The sequence below is a fragment of the Gopherus flavomarginatus genome, chromosome 1 (assembly GCF_025201925.1).
Source record: "Gopherus flavomarginatus isolate rGopFla2 chromosome 1, rGopFla2.mat.asm, whole genome shotgun sequence".
Lineage (NCBI taxonomy): Eukaryota > Metazoa > Chordata > Testudines > Testudinidae > Gopherus > Gopherus flavomarginatus.
Window position 1 is genome coordinate 314,937,167 of NC_066617.1, and position 27,923 is coordinate 314,965,089.

Consider the following 27,923-nt stretch of genomic DNA (forward strand, 5'->3'; position numbering starts at 1 on the left):
TTTTGGAGCATGAGCTTTCGTGGGTGAATACCCACTTCATCAGATGCATGTAGTGGAAATTTCCAGGGGCAGATATATATATGCAAGCAAGCTAGAGATAATGAGGTTAGTTCAATCAGGGAGGATGAGGCCCTGTTCTAGCAGTTGAGGTGTGAAAACCAAGGGAGGAGAAACTGGTTTTGTAGTTGGCAAGCCATTCACAGTCTTTGTTTAATCCTGAGCTGATGGTTTCAAAGTTGCAGATGAACTGAAGCTCAGCAGTTTCTCTTTGAAGTCTGATCCTGAAGTTTTTTTGCTGCAGAATGGCCACCTTAAGGTCTGCTATAGTGTGGCCAGGGAGGTTGAAGTGTTCTCCTACAGGTTTTTGTATATTGCCATTCCTAATACCTAATTTGTGTCCATTTATCCTTTTCCGTAGAGACTGTCCAGTTTGGCCGATGTACATAGCAGAGGGGCATTGCTGGCATATGATGGCGTATATTACATTGGTGGACGTGCAGGTGAATGAACCGGTGATGGTGTGGCTGATCTGGTTAGGTCCTGTGATGGTGTCGCTGGTGTAGATATGTGGGCAGAGTTGGCATCGAGGTTTGTTACACCAGCGACACCATCACAGGACCTAACCAGATCAGCCACACCATTACAAGTTCATTCACCTGCACGTCCACCAATGTAATATATGCCATCATATGCCAGCAATGCCCCTCTGCTATGTACATCGGCCAAACTGGACAGTCTCTACGGAAAAGGATAAATGGACACAAATTAGGTATTACGAATGGCAATATACAAAAACCTGTAGGAGAACACTTCAACCTCCCTGGCCACACTATAGCAGACCTTAAGGTGGCCATACTGCAGCAAAAAAACTTCAGGACCAGACTTCAAAGAGAAACTGCTGAGCTTCAGTTCATCTGCAAATTTGACACCATCAGCTCAGGATTAAACAAAGACGGTGAATGGCTTGCCAACTACAAAACCAGTTTCTCCTCCCTTGGTTTTCACATCTCAACTGCTAGAACAGGGCCTCATCCTCCCTGATTGAACTAACCTCATTATCTCTAGCTTGCTTGCATATATATACCTGCCCCTGGAAATTTCCACTACATGCATCTGATGAAGTGGATATTCACCCACGAAAGCTCATGCTCCAAAACATTTGTTAGTCTATAAGGTGCCACAGGATTCTTTGCTGCTTGTACAGATCCAGACTAACACGGCTACCCCTCTGATACATGTCTTTTAGAAAAACTTCTAATCTTGATGAAAAAATTGCCAGTGATGGAGAATCTGCCACAACCCTTGGTAAATTGTTTCAATGGTTAATGAGCCTCACTGTTAAAAAAATTATGCTTTATTTCCAGTCTGAGTTTGTCTAGCTTCAGCTTCTAGCCATTGGATCATATTATACCTTTCTTTAAAAGACTGGAAGAGCCCATTATCAAATATTTGTTCCCCTTGTAGGCTCTTACGGATTGTAATGAGGTCACCCTTTAATCGTCTTTGATTAAGCTAAATAAATAGAGCTCCTTGTGTCTACTGCTATAAGGCATGTTTTCTAATCTTTTAATCATTCTTGTGCTTCTTCTCTGAACCCTCTCCAGTTTATCAACATCCTTCTTGAATTGTGGACACCAGAACTAGACACACTATTCCAGCAGTGTTCTCACCAGTGCCAAATACAGAGGTAAAATAAACTCTCTTTTAATATTACAGAATACAGAAACCCAACAATGAGAAGCTTAGGTTTGTCTTGCTGTAAATATATTCAATATTATGCAACAAATAATTCATCATTTCAGACTTACTGGTTTCTTACTATTTAGTACCTTTCCACTGACTAGGATAAACTTGTTTTGGCTCACTGAACACTCCTGGGTACTTTAGCATAGTTAACACAAGTAATGTACAATAATACAAACTGCATAGAATCAGATGCAAATCAATGCAGTACATTTTCTCTGCTCAGAATAAAATAGCTACAAATATGCTATTCTTCAAATTATTTTTTTTAAGTCAAACATTTTGATGTTGATCAGCAAATACCTACTGAACTGCAAGTAATTCATTACATTTAGATTAAAAATTATTCAGTTAGTGATATGACCTTGTGAGGCTTACTTTTCCATAGTACAGCTATGGAAGCATCATGACAGAACAATTACCCCTTCACTTTCATTTTGTGGAGTACCCAATGTATTCATTTACTGCCTTATTGTTGAGAATAAATATAGATAATTAAAAACTTGCAATTTAGAAGAGAAATTATTATAACACACTCAAGGGATAATAACTAGTTTAACTTACTTTTTCTTAAGCTCTACATTTATTCCTCCGTCAGGCATCCAGGACAGGCTCTTCCGCCTCTTTTTTTTTTTTTTGCCTCAGGAGAAAACATCTATCCAACCACCAAAATATATATACCAAGATCAACATTTCCTTGAAGGACTAAAGTGCAATTTAGAATACTCAAATACTAGTGGCACACATGCATGCTGAGTTTGTGCTTAAAACTCAAAGACTTTATATACTCAAAAATATCCACTTGCGCAATATCTCATTTATTTAAATGAAACATTTTAATTTCACTTTTAAAAATAAAATATGCCAGCAGTCTGCTAGTTCTAATTTGAGATGATCAGGCTCAAAAACCTTTTAGAAAATGTGACTTTGAGTTTTGTGAAACGTAAGTGTCTGAGAAACAAATTTTAGGGGTTTTTTTTACTACAGTTTTAGCACTCCAAAATAGTCACATAGATTTTCTTAATTTTTTTCAACAGTCAATTAAATTCTAGGGTAATGTTTTGTACAAATTTCAGCCTAAGGGAAATATTCACAACAAAGTTAAAATAATATTTTAAAAGTAATGGGGAAGGGAGTATTGAGGTGTTGTATTGTAGAAAGAATAAAACAATCTTAATTATAATGGCACAAACACAACCACTAAAATCATGAAACCTCTGTTCTGAAACAGCATTTAGCATGATATTAGGTTTTAGACTAGAGCTCTCTTTCCTGTACTCAAGAATTACTGTCTGTAGTTTGTTAGCATTTTTCTTGCAGTGATTATTAGGTGCCCTGGCATATTTGCCACTGTCTCTATTTTCTATTTATTTTCTCTGTTTCACCTCTGTTCTTTTCTGAATTTTTTTCATCATGTTTTTCTGCTTTCCCCTTTTCTCAGAGCTTTAGCTATCCTCTTCCTTGAAGCCTATCTTTAGCATACTTGACGGGTTACATGTCTGCCTCTCCTCCCAGCTTGAGAGGCATAATTTCTGATTTGGAAGGTGGAAGATCTTTTTCTTTGATGTTGATATCAGTATTTTCTGTGAGAACTACTCTTTTGAAGAGACAGAGCAGAATGTGATACTCTAATGAATTTTATGTCCATTGAATCACAAAGAGACTGGGGGACATGGATCAGCATTCACATTACACTCCCAGTCAGTACCCTGTGCAAGCCGGGAAAGCTAATGATCCAACCAGCTGACCAAATTTGGTGATGAATCCTGGTCACATGCCACCAGAGGCACATTGCGCATATGCTAAGAAGATTAAGAGACTTAATTCTTCTGCACAGAAGTATAATGCATTGCTTTCCTAACCAGCTTGTAATTCAGAAGCTTTTATAGAATTATAAAACCTAATGTGAAGAGAATACAAAATCCATTAAAAATGTCATAGTACTTTAGATGTAACAAAATATGTGATATAGTATTAGTTTTCATTCTAGAAATGATAGTAAAAGAACTTTTTGATCAGATTTTCTGAAGTGGATATTTTATATCTTGTTACCCATCCCCAACATTCTTTAGACAATTTGATTTATTTGGTGGTGTCCTATCACAGTGACAGGCATCTTAAAAATCTAAGAAAAATTTGCACAAGTAAAGTTCAGAACTTTTCTGTTATACATACACATTTTGGATATGAAAAGTTTTGCCATTAAGGATGGCCTTCTCATGTCTAAAGTAACAGAATGTAATATTGACTTCTTAGAAAATTGGAGGTATGGCTGAGAATTTCATTTATGCTGGTTGCAAATTATTAACACTGTAATAATAGCACTGTAATAATATGGTACTGATACCCATTAAAAAAGCAGTTGCTTTGACACTCTGACTAAGAAAATAGCATTACTCTTGAGAAATGGGAAGCAACAGAGCCTTAGAATATCTCTTTAAATCAGCAACTAGTGTGGCAATTTCTTGTAATTCTTCATTAAAATTAGCCACAGTTGATCCATTCCACCATGGTTAACAACACATATGGAAATTATCTAAAGGGAGAGAAATATAGGGTTGAAAGACTGCATCTTTTGTTAGGACTATATGGACAATATCTTCAACAAGTTTAAATTGACACAATTCCAGTGAAGTCACCAGCTAAAGATTTGGCCCTAAGTTTTTTCTTATTTATACAGGACAAGATTCTGTCACCCATATTGATGCTGAGTAGTGCCTTACCTGATGAGTAGTCCCATTGACATTTCAGTGGAATTACTCACTAAGATACTAGTCAGTATGAATAGGGTAGCAGAATCTCTCCTCTAATTTTTACAGAATAGTAAGCAAGTAGAGAAAAATAATTAAATGAATTAATGTATGTAAAGAAGCCTTGGTTTACAGGCAGTATAATACAACCGAGTAATGAACATATTTAAAATATAATTTATGATTTTGACCTATAATAAAAACTCTTTAATCTCAAAAATTAAAAAAGCATTTGCAGATTTAAAATAATGTGCATTTTACATTTACTTAAGTACAGTTGTCTTATCTGACTTCATTTGACCACTATATTATGAATGGTTATATTTGCAATAAAATTATTAAATAGGGAGTCTGAATGAGGAAAAGAAGAGGGGGTGGGGAGTATAGTTGGAAAATATTTAACAAACCAGGAATGATTCATCATCAACTAATGGATGAATGTAAACATGGGGAGGAGGGGAAATTTGCAAAAGAAAAAATTAAGTTAAATGAATATTACATAGGTACACTGAGATGACTGTGAGAATACACTGTCCCTAAAAGCTGGAACAACCTATGGGAAATAATCAAGAAACAATAGAGGTTTCTATTCATAAACAGTTTTGTTTTAGGGTCTGATCCTGGGAAATGCTGAGCAGCCCCAATTCCCATTGGATGATCTTTTATTGCATTAGAGACATAGTTGGACAAGACATTACTACAATATAATTATAAAAGGATACATTTCTAGATAAGGAAGCTCAGCTGAGAGCAAAGTAATTTGTAAAAACAAATATACACAAGTACTGAAATTCACATAGGTGGCATATAAAGAAATAACACTTTCACAGGTCAAAATGAAGGATGCATAAACTATGAGGGATTTAGGATGTAGGCATGTAATATGCTACTTAATCTGAGATTAGGAAAAAAGTATTACTTATGGATCTGATACTAAGTCTGTGAAAATTTCAAAATAATTAAAAGAAGTATTTTAAGTGTTTAGTTCCTGTGGTGACTCCTGAAGACCTCAAGTCCCATTAACATCAGCACCTGGCAAAATCAACCCCTAGATAGCTATGTAGAGAGAAGCGAGGTCAAGAAAGATACTGGAGTAATAACACATAGCAAACTAAATATATCATAGTGTGTCTGAGGAGAGAAGCCATTCCTACACTATATATAGGAAAACATAAAACTAGGGAGTCAATGAGTTAATGGTGTTACTGTACATCATTTTGGTGTAACTGGAGCTAGAATAGTGTATACACCTTTAGTTCCCACAGTGAGTGATAAACAGATAGTTTTTAAAAAAAGAGAAAATGCAACATCAAAAAAATGTTGAAATAGCGTCCCTGAAAAGTTGCTAAATCTATCTCATCTACAAAAGAGATGAATTAGGATGAACATGATTATTCTTCAGATTCAGTATAAATATATATAAAGGAAGGAAAGAAGTTATTCACAACTTTAGAATATTATAGATCAAGAAGTAGCCTGAAGTCAAGGAAGGAAAAGTCAAGGCCAGATATTAGGAGGCAGTTCTCAATAGTAAAAACAACTGCATAGTTGGAAGTGGTAAAGCCACCATCATGGCAGATATTCAAGAATAAGGAAGATAAGTCATTAAGGAGAATAAGAGGTAGGTGTGAGTAGTTCTGCAAAAATGCCAGGGCTCTGACTGGATGAGCTAAGTAGCCTTTTCTGGGCTGTATCTTGCCATCTACCATATATGCAACTCAATGGGGAACAAAACAGTACTACAGTATGGTGCTATGATGATCTGACTTTGATTAGTTCTAGCATCCGAAGATGTATGTCACTACACACAATAGCAATTATAAAATGCATCAAAAAATGTAGGATTATATCAGTGGTACAAGAAATTAGAATTTTATGCATATAAATAAATTAAGAGAAAAAAGCGGTATTCTTGTCAATGACTGTAATATTACTTATTTAGCTGAAGAGTATTAAAATAAATACATTTTATTTGATGGGTATTTAAGTGGGTATTCATGATAAAATTCTGATATTATGACCTCTCATAAACATAGATTCAGAAAATAAGACAGTTAACTAAAGAGTATGTATGTTTTTTGCTTCTCTCTCAGAATACTGGTCTGATTAATCTAAACCTGCTTGAAAATGTTTGTACTGTGTAGTTCCTGTTTTCAGGAAAACCAGTCAGATTTAGAACTACAGGGAAAGAGATCCTGAAAAAAATGTGAGGAGCTATGGAAGATCATGTAAATACTTAAAACTAGTTGCTAGTATAAGAAGGAGAACTTTGTATTAGAAAATCCTTCATCCTAGAAAACTCTAAAACTACATCCCCAGCAAATCAGATTGGTGAAGATTTCAATCTGGAAATTGTATTTCTGCATCTTCTAACCATCTTCTAAGGAATATATCTTCTCTTGTATATAGGAATAAAGAAAAGTTAAACTGCTTGAGGCAGTAGGCAGCCATCAATGGAAAAGTTTAATTCTGGAAAAAAACAGAACTATGTGCCTGATCCAGTGCTCACTGAAGTCTGTAGAAAGATTTCTGTTGACTTAATAGGCACTGGATCAGGCCCTGTATAAGTTAATAAGAAAGACAGGTCTCTCTTGTTTATCAGTCTTCTGACAGTATAGCTTGTATTTTAGAAACACAACACAGTATGAAGGAGAAGATTGCACTGAGGTACCATGAGTTTGGGTGCTTTATAGATAAATAGAATAGATTAACTAGAAGAACTACTTACTTTTAGGAATACATTATTAAACTAACCTGTGCATAACCTGTATTTATGAATATTAAAAAGCAAAACCTAACTGCAGAAACCACATCTTAGAAAACATTTCCATATGTGATTGTGGGTATGGCTTGTTGGTCTATGCAAATGAAGTATGGCAAAGAAGCAAAAAATCTAAGCTAGATGTGGTCATAAGCCCGTGCCCAGCAAGGTGGGTAAAATGCAGAGACTGGAAACTCAGGCAAGGTTCATGTGTTTGCTATCCTGATTTATGTTTTAGTGGACTGAGCAATGGAAGCCTCAAATGACTTGACCAGATACTTAAGATAAATGAATGTCAAAGCCACATTTGCTTATGTTTATTTGAGGTTTTTAAAATTTTTGCAGTAAATAATTCAGAGATTCTTGAGAGAAACTATCTTTGGGTAAGAGAACATGTAAGAATAAAAGAGACTTCTGTGAAGACAGGAGTCTGGAAATAAAATGTCAAGAAAGACTGCCACTGGAACATTTGGTGCAATATTTTGGCCTCCTTTGTTCATAGCTTTGTATATAGTGTGGAATACTGCAGCCCTTACTCTGACAAAACTATTGAAAAGTATGTTCAATTTGGTACATAGTTATTAGTTTGTGGTTAAATAAAATATAATTGTCAGACAAGACTCTGGAGTGTATTCTGATCTTTTCTTACATTTTGTTGTATCTCTTTACTCATTCTAATATCTAATATATAAACTTTTATTGATAGACAGTTCCAAAGCCATGTTGAATCAGCAAAAAGCAAGTTATAAGCATGTTGCACACTAAAGATCAATGCACACTCCAGATCAGTGGTGGGCAACCTGCGGGCTGTGGGCCACACATGGCCTGTCAGGGTAATCTGCTGGCAGGCCGCCAGACAGTTTGTCCCTGCGGCCTGCGCCACATCTCGCAGCTCCCATTAGCTGGGAATGGCGAACCGCAGCCACTGCAAGCTGTGAGCAGCCATGCAAATGTAAACTGTCTGGAAGCCTGCCAGCAGATTACCCTGACAGGCCACAGGTTGCCCACCACTCCCCCAGATTGATAGACTGAAAAAGTCTGTGATCCCTAAACAAAACTACTGCTGGCCTATGATTATTTTTAGTTTGTGGTTAAAGATTAACAACCTATGTGTTTTGTTTTTTTCATGGTAAATAAAGGTAGTTAGTAATACAAACAAAACCTACAGTAAAAGTATCTATGCATCTGGTCCTATGATAAATTAATCATCAAATATAATTGGTTAATAGTACTAAAAAAAAAGTGTAGTTCATATTTCTGTTCTAAACTTCAAGGTTTTTAATTTTGCAGCACACACAAACAATATTCAAAAATATGTGTAGTGCATTTTATCAGCATCCATGCCCATGATGTGTTTTTACCAGAATCACTCTTATACTTGAGCTGGAGCCTAAAGTATGTGACAGAAGAATATAAGAACAGGGATATTGAAGAAATGAGAATAATTTGCATAAATTTTCTATTCAAAGTATTGATTAACACACTTTTTTTTTATTCATTGTTATGTATAAAATTCATTTTGAAGTTAGAGAACATGAGAGAGTTGTCCAATGATTTACTACTGTGTAGAGCAGTGTGGCCTCATACACAGGATACTAAAGTGGGACCGGGGGGATCTGGATTTATTTCTAGCTCTGTCAGTAGCCTGCTGGGTTACTTCACCTCTCTGTTCTGCAATTTCCCCATCTGTAAATTGGGGGTAATGATACGTTCCTCATTTGTAAAGCACCTTGATATTCACTGATGAAAAGTGCTGTATGAGAGTCAGTTATTATTATTCCTGTGAGAAACAGTAACAACATAAACCTGTTAGCTACTTCAAGTCTTATACATTAAGGACAAAGTCAATCATTAAAGTGGGTGTTTTAAATAAAAAAAATCTTCTAAGGTATTTGTTCTTATGCTTTTCCTACTTAAGATAGTTAAATTCCAACAGACTGCAAAGAGCTACAAAAGAATCTCACAAAACTGGGTGACCGGGCAACAAAATGGCAGATGAAATTCAATGTTGATAAATGCAAAGTAATTCTCATTGGAAAACATAATCCCAATTATCATATAAAATGATGGGATCTAAATTAGCTGTTACCACTCAAAAAAGAAATCTTGGCGTCATTGTGGATAGTTCTCGGAAAACATCCACTCAATGTGCAGTGGGAATCAAAAAAGCAAACAGAATGTTGGGAATCATTAAGAAAGGGATAGACAATAAAACAGAAAATATCAGATTGCGTCTATGAATTCATGGTACATCCACATCTTGAATACTGTGTGCAGATGTGGTCTCCCCATCTCTAAAAAGATATATTGGAATTGGAAAAGGTTCAGGAAAGGGCAACAAAAATGATTAGGCGAATGTAACGGCTTCCTTATGAGGAGAGATTAATAAAACTGGGACTTTTCAGCTTGGAAAAGAGATGACTAAGGGGGGATATGATAGAGGTCTACAAAATCATGACTGGTGTGGAGAAAGTAAATAAGAAAGTGTTATTTACTCCTTCTCATAACACAAGAACTAGGGGTCACCAAATGAAATTAATAGGCAGCAGGTTTAAAACAAACAAAATGAAGTATTTTTTTTCACACAACGCACAGTCAACCTGTGGAACTCCTTGCCAGAGGATGTTGTGAAGGCCAAGGCTATAACAGACCTAGATCAGAAAAGAACTAGATAAGATCATGGAGGATGGGTCCATCAATGGCTATTAGCCAGGATGGGCAGGGATGGTGTGGCTAGCCTCTGTTTGCCAGAAGCTGGGAATGGGCGACAGGGGATGGATCATTTGATGATTACCTTTTCTGTTCATTTCCTCTGGGGCAACTGGCATTGGCCACTGTTGGAAGACAGGATACTGGACTAGATGGACATTTGATCTGATCTAGTATGACCATTCTTATGTTCTTACGGTAGCAGAGGCTGTGACTATTCAAATATGGACTTTCCCTTGTGCCCACTACTTCTACCTCTTGTTAGAAAATTTTCTAAAAGGTTTTTTTTCTTTTTTTTTTTGAGGCACGTTTCAGAAATTTGAGTAATATGAGGAAGAATCAAAGGCCTTTTACTTACTGTCAATGTCAGAGAAGAAGACTAATATTCTAAATCAATTAGTAGTTGCAGTTCACCTCAGGGAAGCTCTCTGTCCTGCCAACTCGATGTGTAAAAACCCAAGGACCAACTCAAATCTTGGTATCCATTTTGACAAGGCAATGTGTAATCTAAGTTTATTTGGTTTTTAATTAGAGGAATTTTATTCATCTTGTTGAGACCTTATATAGAAAAAAGTGTCTCTGGGAATGGCTTACTGAAGATTTTTAAATGTCTATTACCGATATCTGTATTGAAAAAAAATTATTCAATTTGATATATTTGATTTTGGAAGTCTATTTTATCAGTAATTGAATGCACGTTATAACCAGTTTTTCCTTATTGTGTGATTATACATATTAGTGTGGTTTATATAGTTAGTGTTGTTAATGTAGTGTGGTAGGTGTAGTTTGTCTTTTTATGCCCATTGGCAAATATATATATAGACAGGGAAGAAGGGACCAAGGAAACAATGATCCAAAGATGAGCACACCAGAGAATTGTCTGTCATGCATCCACCATTCCCTCCTTTGGTTGTCAGGGAGGGATTCTAGGAAGAGTCATGACCTGTAGTAGAAAGGGGTCTGGGCTTCATAGAGATCACTCTACCTGTTACCCATCCCTATGTGCACTCCACCACAGTACTTCTACCTACACAGCCATGGCCTTACTGGACCCTCTGGGGTGTACAGACATACTCCAGGAAGCCTGCTTCGTCTGTTTTCTCTGGGTTAGATTGCTGTTCCCAGGGAGGTAAATCAGTTGAGCCAGTTGGTTCACCCACAGTTTCTTGAGAGGCAGAGTGAAGTGGAACATCAGCTACCAGGAGAAGAGCATTTGATTCCTGCTGCATTATCCTCATACTCCCCTGATGAGACTCCCTCACCCACATTGGCTTCAGCTGGTGAGGTTTTAGATATTCAGAGACCTGATGAAATGCATGGTGGAAACCTTAGACATATCCCTGGAAGTGGTTCAGCAACACAACTCTTGGACATTCTGCATCCTTCTACAACAGGGATACTCACCATGCCCATTAATGAAGGTCTGCTGGAGCCTGCAAGAACCACCTGGCACACACCTGCATCCATCCTGTCAAAAAGCAGACAGGAAGTACTAGGTCCCTGCTAAATATTTGAGTATTTCTGTTTGTATTCAGCACCAAGTTCTCTTGTAGTGGCAGCAGTACAGCAGAGGTCAAAGCAGCAGGGGCCTCTGAATCCATACTGAGAGAAAAGCACCAAAAAATTGGACCTCTTCAGTTGCAAGGTGTATTAATCAGCAATCTTCCAGATGAGGGTTGCTAACTATCAGGCATGCCTTCCAAAAATATGATTTTAAAACTGAGACAGATTTTTTCATTTCGTAGACAAACTTCCCAAGGAGCACCATGAGGAGTTGAAATCCAGAATAGAAGATGGACAACTGCCTGCCTGTACTTCTCTATAGGCTGCTCTGGATATGTCTGACACCACGGTCACTGCAAGAATCATGAGGAGATCACCATGGCTTCAGTTCTTAAGGATCCCAGGGAAGTCCAAACAACAATCAAGGACCTCCCATTTGAAGTTAATGAATTTTTCAGCAATGGGACAGGTGAATCCCCCCACTTCCTAAAGAATTTAACAACACCTGCACTTTTGAGGGCTGTACATCCCAAGCCTAAGGAGGAAGCAGTTACACCAGTGGTAATCCTTTAGGAAGTTATTCTCCACCTAGTTTTACAGTGCACCACAGAGAACCTCAGTGTCACCAAGGAAGAGAAAGAGATCCCCCAGTAGATGACCCTCTGCCTTCTCTGGTGCCCAACAGTCCGCGGCTTCCAGCAGGCTTGCCACCAATGTTGAGTGCCTGATAGGACCAGTGGAAGATCTTTTTAGTTTATACACACACACACATTTGGCAACTGTCTTTTTGTTATTTTTGAGAAGATTGGGCTGGGATTACTCTGGACTGGTGGATCCTAGAGATTGTAAACAAGGGGTATCCAATTCAGTTTCAATCCTTTCTTCCCCCACTTCTCTTTCCGCTTTCCTTTCCAGGGATCCAAGAAGCAGATTCCCTTCTACAATGGAAATCAGTGAAGGAAGTGCCCTCGGAGTCGTGGGGCAGAGGCTTTTATTTGTATTACTTTCTTATCCCAAATAAGCAAGGGGGTTGACAGCCCACCCTTGACCTTCAATGTCCTTTCAAATTCAGGATGGTGACTCTGCCCTCCAGAATCCTCTCATTAGATTCTCAGGACTGGTTCGTGGGTCTCAACCTGCAAAATGCCTATTTCCATATATTAGTCCTCCCAACTGACAGGAAATACCTCAGATTCCTGGCAGAAACATCCCTTTACTAGAGTCTTTTGATCAGGGCCCTTTGATCTTTCTGTGGCCTTGAGGGTATTCACCAAGGGTCTAGAACTAGTGGCAGCTCTCCTAAGGAGACAAGGGATCCAGGTCTGTCCTTACTTTAATGACTGGCTGATTTGAGGAGGATCACCCCAACAGTTTATTGACTCAGTTCAGGTAATTCTAAAGTTCTTTGCTCACTAGAGCTCAAAGTGAACAGACAGAATCCATACTGACTCCAACTCAGCTCACAAGGTTCATAGGAGCACTGTTAGATTTCATACCAGCCAAAGCTTACCTCCCACAATAACAAGCCTCATCAATCAACTTCAAGCACATCAATGAAAACATGTTTCAAACGTTTCGGATACATGGCCTCATGCACTTAATATCACACAGCATGACAGCCTTCACCTAAGTTCCCTGGAAAGGTGTTTGAAATCACTATCTACCCAGCGGACACTGCATGGACGTAGTCACAGGCCCACAAGAAGTCCTCTTCTCATTACACTGGTGGAAAGGCGTTCTTTAGGTATGCAGCAGAGGACTCTTCTCCACACCTCTACCTACCAAAACTCTGGTGACAGACTGCACCGCCCAGAGATATGTGGGGGAGAGGGGCTAACCTACATTGCCTTCAAATTCAGAGCTTATGGTCCAGTCAGGAAGCTTGTTTTCCACAGAAACATTCTAGAGCTCAGGGATATCTACCTCAAATGCAAGACATTCCTGCCTCTTTGTCAGGGTCCCACAGTCCAAATGCTAGCAGATGACACCAAAGCTATACATTATGTCAACAGTCGGGGGGTGGGGGGCAAGATCATCCCCACACTATCAGGAAACCATACAACTATGGAATTTATGCATTCTGAACCAAATCAGACTTGAGGTCTTCAAACCACAATTTGAGGACTTCAATAACTCAGACATAGGTTAGGGGTTTGTTATTGAAGTGGATGGGTGAGATTCTGTGGCCTGCATTGTGCAGGAGGTCAGACTAGATGATCATAATGATCCCTTCTGACCTTAAAGTCTATGAGACTGGCGTGTCTGCATGTTCCTACCCTTCAGAATATCATGATAGATCAATTCAGCAGGTAATTCTCTGACAACCACAAGTGGTCTCTCAAAGGCTCAGTCCTACAGAAGATCTTTTGAACACAGGGATTCCCAAAAGTAGACCTAGTTCCAGGATACCAGAAAAACCGTTAGACGTTCTGTGTGACAGATATGACAGTTTCCAGCAGTGTCCTTGAAAAACTTGGTTGAATTAAGTTTAGGTATCTTTGGGGTCCATTGTACTAAATGCAAAGTTTGTGTATTATTGTGATCCAGGATTGTATGTAACCTCTCTAGCGGGAGATATGATGTAAGGCCTGGATAATCGAAGGACTATACCGAACAAAGTGGCAGACAAGAATGGACTTGTGGGACAATACATGTGAAGTGGATTTCCTAGGAAATACCTGAGGAGAGGTTAATGCAAATTCCTCACCTCTGATTATGCAAAAGTCCAGCATTTTGAAGCTATGCCCTGAGGAGATGGCCTTTGTCTGCTGATCACCTGTTACATGAGACCAATATCAAAGGCCCAAGTTGTATAAAGGAAAGACTGAACAATTTATGGTTGCTCTAGTTCTGAACCTGAGACAGTTATGAACTTTGTAACCTTGGGGAAAAAAACCTTTGTGGGTTTTGAAGGACTGACATCTACCAGAACTTGAGGTTAGAGTTGGGGTGACTCTGGTTAGCTTTTTAGCATGCGTGCAAGTTCTTTCCTTGTTTTTAATATATTTTCTCTGTAATGCTTTCACCTTTTGAATAAATGTGTTTGCTTACAAAAAACTGTGTGGCAACTTGTGACTGTTGGCAATTAGTCTCTGCATCCATGCAGAAAGGGTGTCTGATCCCTCTATATATGGATCTAGGGGAAACAATGCCCCTAAATAATTATTTTATTACAATGTAAAGGTTTGCAAAATTATCAATCATTTGTGTCTCAAAGAATATAAAATGTTAAACAACAGTTTCCAAAACCATGAGATAAAATAAAAGTGATGGGGTCCACCTGACAAAGAAGGGGAAGAGCATTTTGGGACACCAACTTGCCAGCCTAGCGACGAGGGCTTTAAGCTAGGTTCAAAAGGGGCAGGTGACAAAAGCTCAGAAGTAAGTATTAAAAGGGTGACTTTGACAGAGGGCGGGAAGTCAGAGGGGGGCGAGGGGAAGGGAAATAGAAAATTGCGTTACCGTAGTACAAGTAAGAAGAGGAAAAACAGTGAGGGAATCTGCTCAACTTCTTAGATCTCTATACACCAATGTAAGGAAAATGGGGAATAAATAGAATGAACTGGAAATCTGAGTACACAAGCTAAAGTATGACTTTATTGGTAGTACAGAGTCTTGGTGGGATAAAACTCATGATTGGACTATTGATATAGAGGGGTATAACTTGTTCTGGAAGGACAGGCTAGGGAAAAAAGGGAGAGGGTGTTTGTTGCATTGTATTTCAAGAATGTATACACTTTTTCTGGGGTCAGAAAGAGGTGAGAGGCAGACCAGTTCAAAGGTTCGGGGTGAAGATAAAAGGGGGGGAAATAGGATGATGTCACGAGAAGGATCTACTATATACCATCACATCAGAAGGAGGAGGTAGATGAGGCATTTCTATAACAAATAATAGGAATATCCAAAAAACAAGACTTGGTAGCAATGAGGAAAATTAAGATGATTCTTGGAAAAGTAAGATGGAAAAACACAAAATGTCCTGTAAGTTTTTGGAATGTGTTGGGGACATCACAGATGGTGGTGGAAGTAACTAGGGGGACAGCCATTTTAGATTTGAGTCTGATTAACAGCGTGGAATTGGTTATGAATCTGAAGGTGGAAGGCAACTTGGCTAAAAGTGATCATGAAATTATAGGCTCCAAGATTCTGAGTAAAAGAAGGAGTGAGAGCAGCAGAAAAAGGACAGTGGACTTTGATAGAGCATACCTTAACAGAGAGATAGTAGATAAGGTCCCCTGGCAAGAAAATCTAAGATAAAAAGTAGTTCAGGAGAGCTGGCAGTTGCTTAAAGAGATAATATTAAAGGTACAACAGCAAACTATACTAACGTGAAGGAAAGATAGGAAGAGTAGTAAGGCCAATATGGCTCCATCAGGAGCCCTTTAATGACCTGAAAATCGTACAAGAATCCTAGAAAAAGAGGAAACATGGAAAAAAGTACTAAGGAAGAGTGCAGAAAACTGACACAAGCACATAGGGACAAAATCAGAATTCCTAAGGCACAAAGTGAGTTACACCTACCAAGGGACATAGAAGTCATAAAAAGAGGTTCTGTAAGTACATTAGGAGCAAGAGAAAGGCGAAGGAAACTGTAGGTCCACGATGTAGCAAGGAAGAAGAATTAATAACAGATGATACCAAGAAGAGTGAGGTGTTTAATACCTGTTTTCCTTCAGTCTTCTCTGAAAAGGTTAATTGTGACCAGATGCTTCATACAATTAATATTAACAACAAGGGGGAAAGAACACAAGCCAGAACAGGTTAAAGAATATTTAGATAAGTTAGTTGCATTCAACTCAGCAAAGCCTGATGAAATTCATCTAAGGTACGTAGGAAACTAGCAGGAGCAATCTCAGACATTGGCACCAGAATGGAGGAGGAGGGTCAGGGGGCCATGTCCTCTTTCAAAAAGTGGGAGGGCCCAGCCTGGCCTATCCACTTTTTGACCCACACCTCCTCTACCCCTGAGGCCATGCCCCCCCAACCAGGCCAGCAGCTGAAGCTTGGCTGGGGAGCTGGGCAGCTGTAGTGCACCATGCTGTGGACCCTCCACCTGCCTAGGGTGGGGTGGGGGTCAAGAGCAGCTGCTGGCATATGTCCCTGACCCCACCCGCCCAGAGCAGGAGGGTCCATGGCTCCCCAGAGTGCCTGCGTGCCACGTGCGGCTCTTACATGGATCTGGCTCCGGCTAGGGGGCTGCAGCCCGACCATGGTAAGAGCCACATGGGCAGTTATGGAGAGATGCACTGTGGACCCTCCACCTGCCCTGGGCGGGGGACCTGCAGGGCAGGGACACAGGCCAAGGGCCATTCTTGACCCTCTCACCTCAGGCAGGTAGAGAGTCCTCAGCGTGGCTCCCTATAGCTGCTCACGAGGCTCTTACCATGGTTGGGCTGCAGCCAGTGATGAGCACCCAAAATCCTAATAACCGGTTCCCTACCGGGTCCTAGGCAGCACTTCAGTGTGGGCGGGGGGGGGGGTCTTCACTCGCTCTGGATTTTCAGCGGCATTTCGGTGACGGGGTTCTTCACCTGCAGCGAGTGAACACACACACACACACACACACACACACACACACACACACACACACACACACACACACACACACACACACACACACACACACACACACACACACACACACACACACCACGCCGAAGTGCTGCCGAAGACCTGGTAGGGAACCGTGCAGTGAGTATAAGCCCCACGTGCCTGTCTCCCCCCTCCATCCGACCCCAACCCACATCCTGCCCCCGACTGCCCTCCTTAGAAACCATCAACCCCCCCTCTCCTTGTCCCCTGACAACCCCCTCCTGAGACCCCCACCCTAACTGCCCCCCAGGATGCCACCCACTATCCAACTCGCCCCACTCCCAGTCCCCTGACTGCCCAAACCTCATCCACCATCACCCCGACAGACCCCCAGAACTCCCATGCCTACCCAAACCCCTCTGTCCCCTGACCGCCCCCCCCAGAACCTCCGCCCCGTCCAACCGCTCCCTGCACCTTATCCAACCCCTCCTCCCAGCCCCAGCCTGGCCCCCTTACCATGCTGCTCAAAGCGGCAGGAGCTGCAGAGCTGCCCAGAGTGCTGGCGGCGCTGGGGTTCTGCGAGGAGGGAGGGGCCGAGGGAGCCTCCCCAGCTGGGAGCTCGCCGGATGTGGCCCGCAGACTGGAATTTGCCGACCCGCCAGCCCCTTTAATAACTGGTTCTACGCCGACTTCTAAATTTAACAATCGGTTCTTGCGAACTGGTGCGAGCTGGCTCCAGCTCACCACTGGCTGCGGCCTCATAGCTGGAGCCAGGTCCAGGTAAGAGCCGCCTGCAGGCAGCTGTGGGGAGCCTGAGGAATGGGAACACAGGCTGGGGGCTGCGCTCAATCCCCCTCCCCCCCACTCTGGGCAGGTGGAGGGTCCACGGCTCCCAGCTTGCTCCAGCTTCTGGCTTGCTGGGTAGAAGGGGTAGGGGGTCCTAGCTCCCTCACTTTTGGGCAGGCTCTGCTGCCCTTGATCTCAGAGCCATTAGCAATTATCTTTGAAAACTCATGGAGAATGGAGAAGTACATAGTACCTATCTTTAAAAAGAGGAACAGAGAGGACCTGGGGTATATATACAGTCGGCCTAACTTTGATACTTGGAAAAACACTGGAACAAATTATGAATCAGTTTGTAAGTACCTAGAGGGATAATAGGGTGATAAGTAATGTACAACATGGAATTGTCGAGAACAAATCATGCCAAACGAACCTAATATCCTTCTTTGACAGGATTACTGGCCTAGTGAAAATGGAGTGACACAGTAGATGTGATACATCTTGAGTTTAGTAAAGCTTTTGACAGTCCCACATGACATCTCATAAGCAAATTAGAGAAATGTGGTCTAGATCAGTGGTTCTTAACCAGGGGTACATATAACCCTGGGGTTATGCAGACGTCTTCCACAGGATACATCAACTCATCTAGATATTTGCCTAGTTTTACAACAGTCTACATAAAATGCACTAGTGAAGTTAGTACAAACTAAAATTTCATACGACTTGTTTATACTGCTCTATATACTATACACTGAAATATAAGTACAATATTTATATTCCAGTTGATTTATTTTATAATTATATGGTAAACATGAGAAAGTAAGCAATTTTTCAGTAATAGTGTGCTATGACACTGTTGTATTTTTATGTCTGATTTTGTAAGCAAGTAGTTTTTAAGTGAGGTGAAACTTGTGGGTATGCAAGACAAATCAGACTCCCGAAAGGGATACAATAATCTGGAAATGTTGAGAGCCAGCGGTCTAGCTCAAATTACTATAAAGTGGGTCCACAACTGGTGGAAAGACTGTACTCAAAGAGTAGTTGTTAGTGATTTGCTTTCAAACTGAGATGATATGTCTAGTGGAGTTGCACAGGCATCTGTTCTGTGTCCAGTACTATTCAATATTTTCATTATTTGGATAATGGAGTGGAACGTATGCTTACAAAAGTTGTGGATGACACCAAGATGGGAGGAGTTGCAAGCACTTTGGAGGACAAGATTAGAATTCAAAAGGACCTTGATACATTGGATATTTTGTCTGAAATTAATAAGATTAAATTAAATAAGACAAGTGGAAAGTACTACACTTAGGAAGGAAAATCAATGCAAAACTATAAAATGAGGAATAACTGGCTAGGCAGTAATACTGTAGAAAAGAATCTGGGGGTTATAGTGGTTCACATTGAATGTGAGTCAACAATGTGATACAGATGCAAAAAAGCCTAATATTCTGGGGTATATTAACAGCGGCATTATATGTAAGATTTAAGAGGTAATTGTTCTGAGTTACTTAGCACTGGTGAGGCCTCAGCTGGAGTACTGTGTCCGGTTCTGGGTGCCACACTTTAAGAAAGAGGTGGACAAACTGGAGAGAGTCCAGAGGAGAGCAACAAAAATGATCGAAGATTTAGAAAACCAGATCTATGAGGAACAGTTAAAAAACTGGGCATGTTTAGTCTTGCAAGAAGAAGACTGAGGGAGGACCTGGTAACAGTCTTTACAAAGAGGACTGTGATCAACAGTTCTCCATGTCCACTGAAAGTAAGACAACATGCAATTGGCTTAATTTTCAGAAGCGGAGAATTAGATTAGTTATTAGGAAAAACTTTCTAACTATAAGGATAGTTTAGCATTGGAATAGGCTTTCAAGGCAGGCTGTGGAATCCCCATCATTGGAGGTTTTAAAGGTCAAGTTAGAAAATTGGGCTAAATCAGATTATGTTGAATGAGATCGTAGTGAACTGGGGGATGCTCACCATCAACCAGATTGCCTTGAGCAACAACAGGAAATTAAAGCTCTTCTGCTCTAATCATGGAAAATTCAGTAACTCTTCACTTAAAGTCGTCCTGCCCTCTGCCTTGGAGCTGCTCCCGGGAGCCTCCTGCTTGCTGTATGGGGTGGAAGGGAAGAGAAGAGCTAATGTCAGGGTGTCCCTCCCCCCCACTCCTACCTCCCGCTTTCCCCATCTCCATAGAGCAGGGGGGAGACATGACAGAGCTCAGGACAGAGGGAGCTTGCTGGCAACAGGGGCTGTCTGAACTTGCTTATCTACTTAAAAAGGCAACGTACTTAGAGTGCGATCAGCATACTTAAAGGGGCAGTGCGCATCTCTCTCTCTCTCTCTCTCTCTCTCTCTCACGGACAGGGTGTGTATCTCTGTCTGCCATGCTGTCTCCCCTCCCTCCATTTGTGCTGCCTTGCAGAGTATGAGGCTAGATTAACAATGTGTTAACCCTTGAGGGCTCAGCTGTTCTAGTTCATCATTTAGCAGTGAAGCATTCCCTGGAAAATATCCCACCCTCTTCCACCCTCTGACTTCACCACCTCAACTAAGCTTCACAATCATCATTGCTGTAAAAAATTTCCCTGGAAGCTAAGTCCCCTCCCCCATTTACATTAATTCTTATGGGGAAATTGGATTCACTTAACATTGTTTTGCTTAAAGTTGCATTTTTCACGAACGTAACTACAATGGTAAGTGAGGAGTTACTGTAGAGGTATTCTCATATGTCTGGTCCATCACATCATAGAGATGTTTCTTCATTTGCCATGTATGCTTCCAGCTCCAAGGGATCTACTGATCTGTCTCAACCCAGAGAAATTAAAATTAGCAATGTGGAACTTTAAGGCCTGAACCTTCTTCAGTTCAGCAATTCTTTTTGACTCATGGATCAAATCAAGGTATTAATTTATGTCCAGAATCTACAATCAACTATCTCTATGCACAGACTTCAGCATCTGGGGCTCTCAAACTTGCTAGATGCAGACAGTGTAGCAATTCACCCTCACAGCTCAAGATGTATCAAGGCCATTGCAAAGTTTCAGCCATCAATTAAATACCTTATGGCTTATTGGAATTTAAATTTGCTTCTCCCTACATTGATGGAGCTTCCATTTGAACTGCTGTCTAAAGTTGCTGGGTTTTTTCCCCTTTCAGTGAAAGTCACATTTTCAGAGAGACTACGAATTCCAGAAACAATTTCAATTCAGGAACGATTTCTTTATTTTCTTAATAAGATAGTCTTCTTCATAGCCTCATAGTTTCTCCCTAAAATAATCTTTTCTTTTCATATTATTCACTATTCACTAATTATCCCATTATTCACCTAAGCCTTTCTCATCCTAAGGACATTGAAGTTTCACTTTCTGGATGTGAGAAGGGCCATAAAATATAATCTAGAAATGATGGAAGCCTTTTGAAAATAAGATACTTTTTTTCTGGTGTATACTGGTTAAAAAAAAAATAAGGCAACAGAGTATGTAAAGCAACCATATCCAAATTGGTTAGAGCAGCTTATTGTTAAAGAAAAGCAGATAAGGATAAGAACATAAGAATGGCCATACTAGGTCAGATCTGTGGTCCATCTAGTCCAATATCCTGTCTTCCAAGAGGGACCAATCCCAAATGCTTTGACGAGAATGAACATAACATAGCAGTTTATTGAGTGATCCATACCCGGTTGTCCACTCTCAGCTTCTGGCAGTCAAGAGACTTAGGACACACAGAATATGGGGTTGCATCTCTGACCATCTTGGCTAATAGCCATTGATGGACCTATCTCCATGAACTTCCCTAATTCTTTTCTGAATCCAGTTATAATTTTGGCCTTCACAGCATCCCCTGACAATGAGTTCCACAGTTTGACTGCGCATTGTGTGAAGTAGTATTTCCTTTTGTTTCTTTTAAGCCTGCTGCCTATTAATTTCATTGGGTGGCCCCTGGTTTTTCTATTATGTGAAGGGGTAAATAACATTTCCTTATTAACTTTCTCCACACCATTTAGGATTTTATAGACCTCTATCATATCCCTCTTTAGTTGTCTCTTTTCCAAGATGAACAGTCCCAGATTTTTTAATCTCTCCTCATCTGGAAGCTGTTCCATCCCCTAATCATTTTTGTTGCACTTCTCAGTATCTTTTCCAATTCTAATATATACATTTTTAGATGGGGTGACCAGAACTGCAAGCAATATTCAAGGTGTTGGCATACCATGGATTTATATAGTGGCATTATGGTATTTTCTGTCTTATCTATCCCTTTCCTAATGGTTCCTAACATTCTGTTAGCTTTTTTGACTGCCGCTGTACATTAAGCAGATGTTTTCAGAGAACTATCCACAATGATTGCAAGGCCTCTTTCTTCAGTGGTAATAGATAATTTAAGCAACATCATTTTGTATGTGTTGTTGGGGTTATGTTTTCCAATGTGCATTATTTGCATTTATCAACATTGAATCTGCCATTTTGTTGACAAGTAACCTGGTTTTGTGAGATCTCTTTGTAACTCTTCACAGTCTGCTTTTGACTTAACTACCTTGAATAATTTTCTCTCCTTTGCAAATTTTGCCATTTCACTGTTTACTCCTTTTTCCAGATCATTTATCAATATTTTGAACAAAAACAGTCCCAGTTCAGCACTCTGGGGGACACCGCTATTTACCTCTCTCCATTGTGAAAACTGATAATGTATTCTTACCCTTTGTTTTCTATATTTTAACCAGTTACTGATCCATGAGAGGACCTTCCCTCTTATCCCGTGACTGATTGCTTAAGAGCCTTTGGTGAGGGACCTTGTCAAAGGCTTCCTGAAAGTCCAAATACACAATATCCACTGGATCACTCTTGTCCACGTGGTTGTTGACCCCCCTCAAAAGATCAATGGGAAGAGAGAAATAGAGTGTGACAAAATTTGAAGAGCAATGACCTGGGCATTGATCCATTCATTTACAATGAATTACAAGGTGGATATTGTTTCCTTGTTTAATTGGGCCTTTAGTCAACAAGTTCAGCAGTCTGCTATGAAATCTTATTTCCTTCCTTTTCTTTCCCTCTCTTCATCCCATTTTGCTTGCTAATTCCCAACAACCTCTCCCTCCAGATTGATAGATTTTTATGTATGAATAAAAGAACAATTTTGCTATTACCTGCTAATTTGTCTTCTCGTAGCACAGAATCTATCAGTACAGATGATCCTTCCTTTCAGTTAAAATGTTTGCCACTTTGCAATTTGTTTGTTATAATTATCTTTTAATAATAATGATACCTAGCCCTTACAGAGCTCTTTTCATCCATAGCTGTCTCAAAGCTCTTTTAGACATTTTGGGTGAGATTCTGCACTGCTCCTCTAAGAGACACAGCACAGTGTTCACAACCCAGGTGGGTCTGAGGTAGCTTTAAACCACTTTTGTGCCCTCTCAATCCTGGGCTGCTCCACAGCCCCTGGCATAATGCAGACAGTCTCAGAGGCCTAAATTATGACAGTCTCCTTGAGCAGCCCTCTGAGCCACAGTGCTGCACAGAATCTCTGCAATGTTTAATCTCAACCTCTGACATATCCTCCCACCTCCAGTCATGCCATCCTGCTCCAGGGCTTTGGAGGGGGTCCTCAGAAGGCAGCCTTATGATGGTCTTCCTCAGTTCCTGTGCCAGAGGTATTCTACCCTGGCCAAATAAGAGCCTCTGTACACTTTTCTGATCCTTTTAGAGCCTCTATACACTTTTCTGACCCTTTTACCCAGCATAAAGGGCCAGAGCATAGGGTGTCACCCATTGTAACTTTGAAAATGTCTTTCTGGAGATGTGACACACTATGAGCTCCCTTCTCAGGGGGAGCTTTGAATCCAGATCCTTTCCAGACGACCTAGCTCTGTGATCTTTAATGGCCATGGTTAACTCAACAATCTGCTTCCCGCCCAATGAGTTTTATGTCAAATATATAGTTAAACAAAATGTTCCTAATTATTTTAAATTTGGTGGTGTATTACACTTTCTATGGCCCTTGTCACTGTAGTATCTGAACATCTTTCAATATTTATGAATTTATCCTCACAATACCCTTGTGAGGTACAAAAGTGTTAATCAACTTCATCTTATAATTTGGGAAACTGAGGTGCAGAGTGGCTAAGTGTCTTGCCAAAAGCCACACATGGAAGTCTGGGAAAGAGCCAGGCATATAATCCCAATCTCAGCTCTCAAACCTGTGTCTTGGCCACTAGACCACCCTTCCTCCATCTTGATGTTGATGTAACATCACAAGTATAGTTCAGTTTGAAGTGTCAGGCAGAGCTGTAGCCAGTAATCTGCAACTTCTGAGGAGCTAAGGGAGTGGAGGTGAAGGGAACAAGGTTTACATTCCTAATGCATCAGTTAACCCTGCTTATTTGAGGATATTCAGCAAATCATATTAAAGCTGTTGATTCTTGAATTTTATATTTGCAGATCACCTTTGTCTACAATGCTGATACATATCCTAATGTAATGTTTTATGGCTCTCATAAGCATGAAGCATACAAACTCTATGTCTAAGGTAAGTTAATTAACATTCTTTTTGGTATCTCTCCCTAAAAAATATTGCACATGTACAGAGAAATACTCAGTATCTAACTGAAGGCTCAATTCTGTCTTTAAGGCAGTCTTGAGTAAGGGGTGCTGCAGAGCACAGCAACTTCTCAGGGGGAGCTCGGGGAGAAAATCTCTCCCCGAGCTCCCCAGTTCACAGGGAGACTGTGCATGCTCCACTAGTTCTTAACATAGTGGAGTATGCTCCCTTCTCTGCAGCTGGCCAGCGGGGGACATAGCCCCACCTCCTCCTTCTCATTCTGGAGCTGGTTCACTCCCCTGAATTCAGAAACTACAGTTCTGTCTGCACCTTCTGAGGAAGGACTCTTGTGCGCCACCCTTCACAGCCCCTTTAGTCTTCTTGCAGACAGGCAAGGCTGGGCTCAATCTAGCTTCTATTACTATATTACTAGGAACTATATACACTTACAGTATTTTTATGAGCTTCCCCTTCTTTTCCATATTCCCTCATTGGCATTTAAGTCGTTGTTCTAATGCCTGTATGTGACAAAAATCTGTAGGAGTTACAAAATGCAAATAATTGTATTAATTATTTAGCTTTTTTCTTTTTGTCTCTTCAGCAGTATTTGTCCTACAGATCAGCATTACAAAACTGAGTTGAAGTAAAGTCCAAACTGACAGGTAGCCCTTACTCATGCAAATAGTCCCTTTGACTTTAATGGGACTTCTTGTGTGAGAAGCATTTACAGGATGAGACCCTGTAACAATTAATAGATTTTACATGGAAAGGTTGCCAAAAATTCGTATTTAGTCAATAGTACATGAAGATTGTAACAGGCAATCAAACAGTATCACATAATGGATTTTTTGGGTGAAATTGGTGATTTTATTAAGCAAAGGTTGTTCACATGTATGTAACATTCAATCAGTAACAGGCAAATAAAAAGTTAAAACATGTAAAACAGTAGTTTAAATACTGAATATTAAATATTCGGTTTTTGCCAGTTTGTCTTAAAAGCGTAGTTTTTTTTTAAGTTTTCTGCATTTATATTTCTTTTTCATAATCTTTTATGTAAGGTTAAAAATGTATATTATTCACCTGATAGACTTTTTGAATTTTCCTAATTTGCATTTATCTTTTATACCTGCCATGTTAGAACGGCTACTTTGTGATCTGTATTATGTGTATATTTATAGCCTGTGTTAAGTGCATGCTTATACATTTTTTTTAAAAAGTGCATTATTTAATACCCTGCAATTGCTAATGTCATGTACAGTATTACATGTACAGTGATATTCAATACTGTACAGTAATATCATATACAGTATTAAGAACTACTATACATATATAATAGAAAACCTTATCAAAAGTAATTATACATGTGTAGTAGTTATCTTTAAAAATTAATATCTTGCCAGCTTTACTTGCTTTTATTCTCAAAATACTAAGTATATGACTCTGTTATCGAGCATTAATGCAAGACTTGAAAATTATACTAGATACTTACTGGTACCAATCAGAGAACTAAATCCACAAACCAGAAATAGATACAAAAGAGGGGGACAGGGAAGAATGGATGAAAGATGGGGCTCCCTGCCATAACCAGGTACTAGAAATGAGAGGGTGTACAGAGATTTCTATAAAGATGTTGCTTATAGTTGCCAGTCAATAGGAATCATAAGTTCCACCCCTTTCTAGCTTCTGGAAGAGAAAAGGGAGGTTTCTATCCCTTCTCCACTTTTCAAGAGCATTGTGGCTTCTATGAGAGGGTGGTTGAGTCTGTGCTACTTAACTTCTCCCTCAGCATCCATTTCTTGTATCTGTTTTCTATCCGCTATTCCCCTACCCCTCTGAATAACTGTAGTACCTCATTCTGATGTTAATAGTTTTGCCAGACAGGGACACCAATATGATATTGACATTATTGACAATTTCACAGTTAGTCATAAGACTCTGAACTACAGATGTTCATCTCTGCAGAGCATTGTTAATTTCACTTTGCTACTACTTGACAAAGTGATGAGCAGCAGCAGAGGCATTGGAACTGTCTGCCTGCAGACCCAGAAGGACAACACTGCATCATTAACCCACCAAATGTGAACTATAGTAATATTCACAACCTAGAGAACAGAAGTGTACTTTATTTTTTAAATGAAAGCTGCAGATATTAATGGCTTAAGCGCCTATGCTCACCAGAGAATTTTTTTTATTCTCATTTGGAAATTGGTAAATAGATTTTCCAAGTCCTGCATTAATAACACATAATAGACTAAATGTATTATTTCAGTAAATAAAAGTGAGATATAGAAATAACCTGATTTAGCTTTTGTTTTAAAATTTAGAGGTATATTCTGTCCTGTTTCAAATACAAAAATCTCATTGATGAGAAAAATATGACCCACAATATTTGCTACCTAATAACTAAAATTAAAGGAGAACTAGAGTTTTTTAAAGTGCTACATGTGTTTTTATGTGTCAGATGCCCCAAATAGTAAGGAGTGGAGGGGCATTTAACAAATAATTAAATGTAACAAATAAATATTTTCTCCCCTATTTCAGGTACTCTGAAATTGCACGGACTTAATGCCAACCACAGTAAAGTCATGGCTATCACTGAACCCTGCTAGAGCCTGGAGCTGATGCATAAGGGCTAAAGTATATGACTTCCATTATATGTCATGGGTTTGTAAATTTTTTTTTTTTTGCAAAACCATACTGTTAAATAATAATAATTCCTGCCACTTACTGGCACAACTCTTGACCAGAATCACAGTAGCTGTGATGTTGCAGCAGATCAATGGTCCACTGACACAAATTTTAGAAGTCTAAAAAGGGAATTGGAAGGGGAGGTTAATTTGAAATTAGTCATGTGCTGAATGTCCCACTTATGCATATTTAGCTGAGGTAATCACAAGAAAAAAAGTAACTCTTTTAAAAAATAAAGTTTGTATTTTTTAGAAACCCCCCGGAGTATTATCTTGTATGAAATCTGAACATTTTGTATTTTAACATAAAAGTAATTAATAATTACACACTGTACATATGGAAATACAGGTTTGATCCTCATAATAAATTAATACAATTTAGCTTTCTTTAATGTGTATGCTACAGGGTGGATTCTAAATTCCAGTGTATTTTTTACATTTAAAACAAATGAGACTATTTATGAGAGTAAGGATATATATGTGTAATACAGAAAGTATGCATATTTTATTTACTGAACACTAGTGCCTTCACACAACCTATTTTTTGTTGACATTTGTTTATTTTCTCTGGGAGAATGACAGATCTGCAGCACAACATAATACCAATCCAAAGACCAGAGTTTCAGAGCAGACTGGATTTCAGGTAAATAGAAACTGATCCCATAGTGACAGTGATGGCCCCACACTTCCTGCTTCAGCTTTTAAAGACCTCCCCACCAGCTAAGTCATTAAACCACTTCTTGTTTCCAGACACTGACAACTTTGGAATTTATTTTACACTGCTACCATTCAGACTACTTACAAGGACAGAATGAACTGTTCTAGGCCCAGATTTTCCGATGCACCAAAGCTCTGGTAAATGTAGCAGAATTCGGTAGCCATCCAGTAGCTGGTTATAGCTCTCTGATCTCTGCC

At 39.7% G+C, this 27,923-nt stretch overlaps 2 long non-coding RNA genes across 12 annotated transcripts in view; one reads left to right on the forward strand and one right to left on the reverse strand.

Moving 5' to 3' along the window:
* The window catches only part of LOC127050499 (uncharacterized), a 151,349-nt gene that overhangs the window by 119,654 nt on the left and 3,772 nt on the right, over positions 1-27,923 (reverse strand). The window contains exon 2 of one of the 10 annotated variants that reach the window (XR_007774251.1): positions 2,308-2,398. The exons of the other annotated variants lie outside the window; for them this stretch is intronic. This is a non-coding gene — a long non-coding RNA (uncharacterized LOC127050499). The remainder of the gene's footprint in view (positions 1-2,307; positions 2,399-27,923) is intronic. 10 annotated transcript variants of the gene reach the window in all.
* LOC127050726 (uncharacterized) lies at positions 1,054-26,959 on the forward strand. 2 transcript variants are annotated; one of them, XR_007774270.1, is made up of 4 exons: positions 1,054-1,687; positions 23,078-23,170; positions 24,222-24,309; positions 26,863-26,959. It is a non-coding gene; the product is annotated as an uncharacterized LOC127050726 (long non-coding RNA). The 2 variants fall into 2 exon arrangements; XR_007774269.1 differs by having other exon boundaries at positions 23,078-23,159.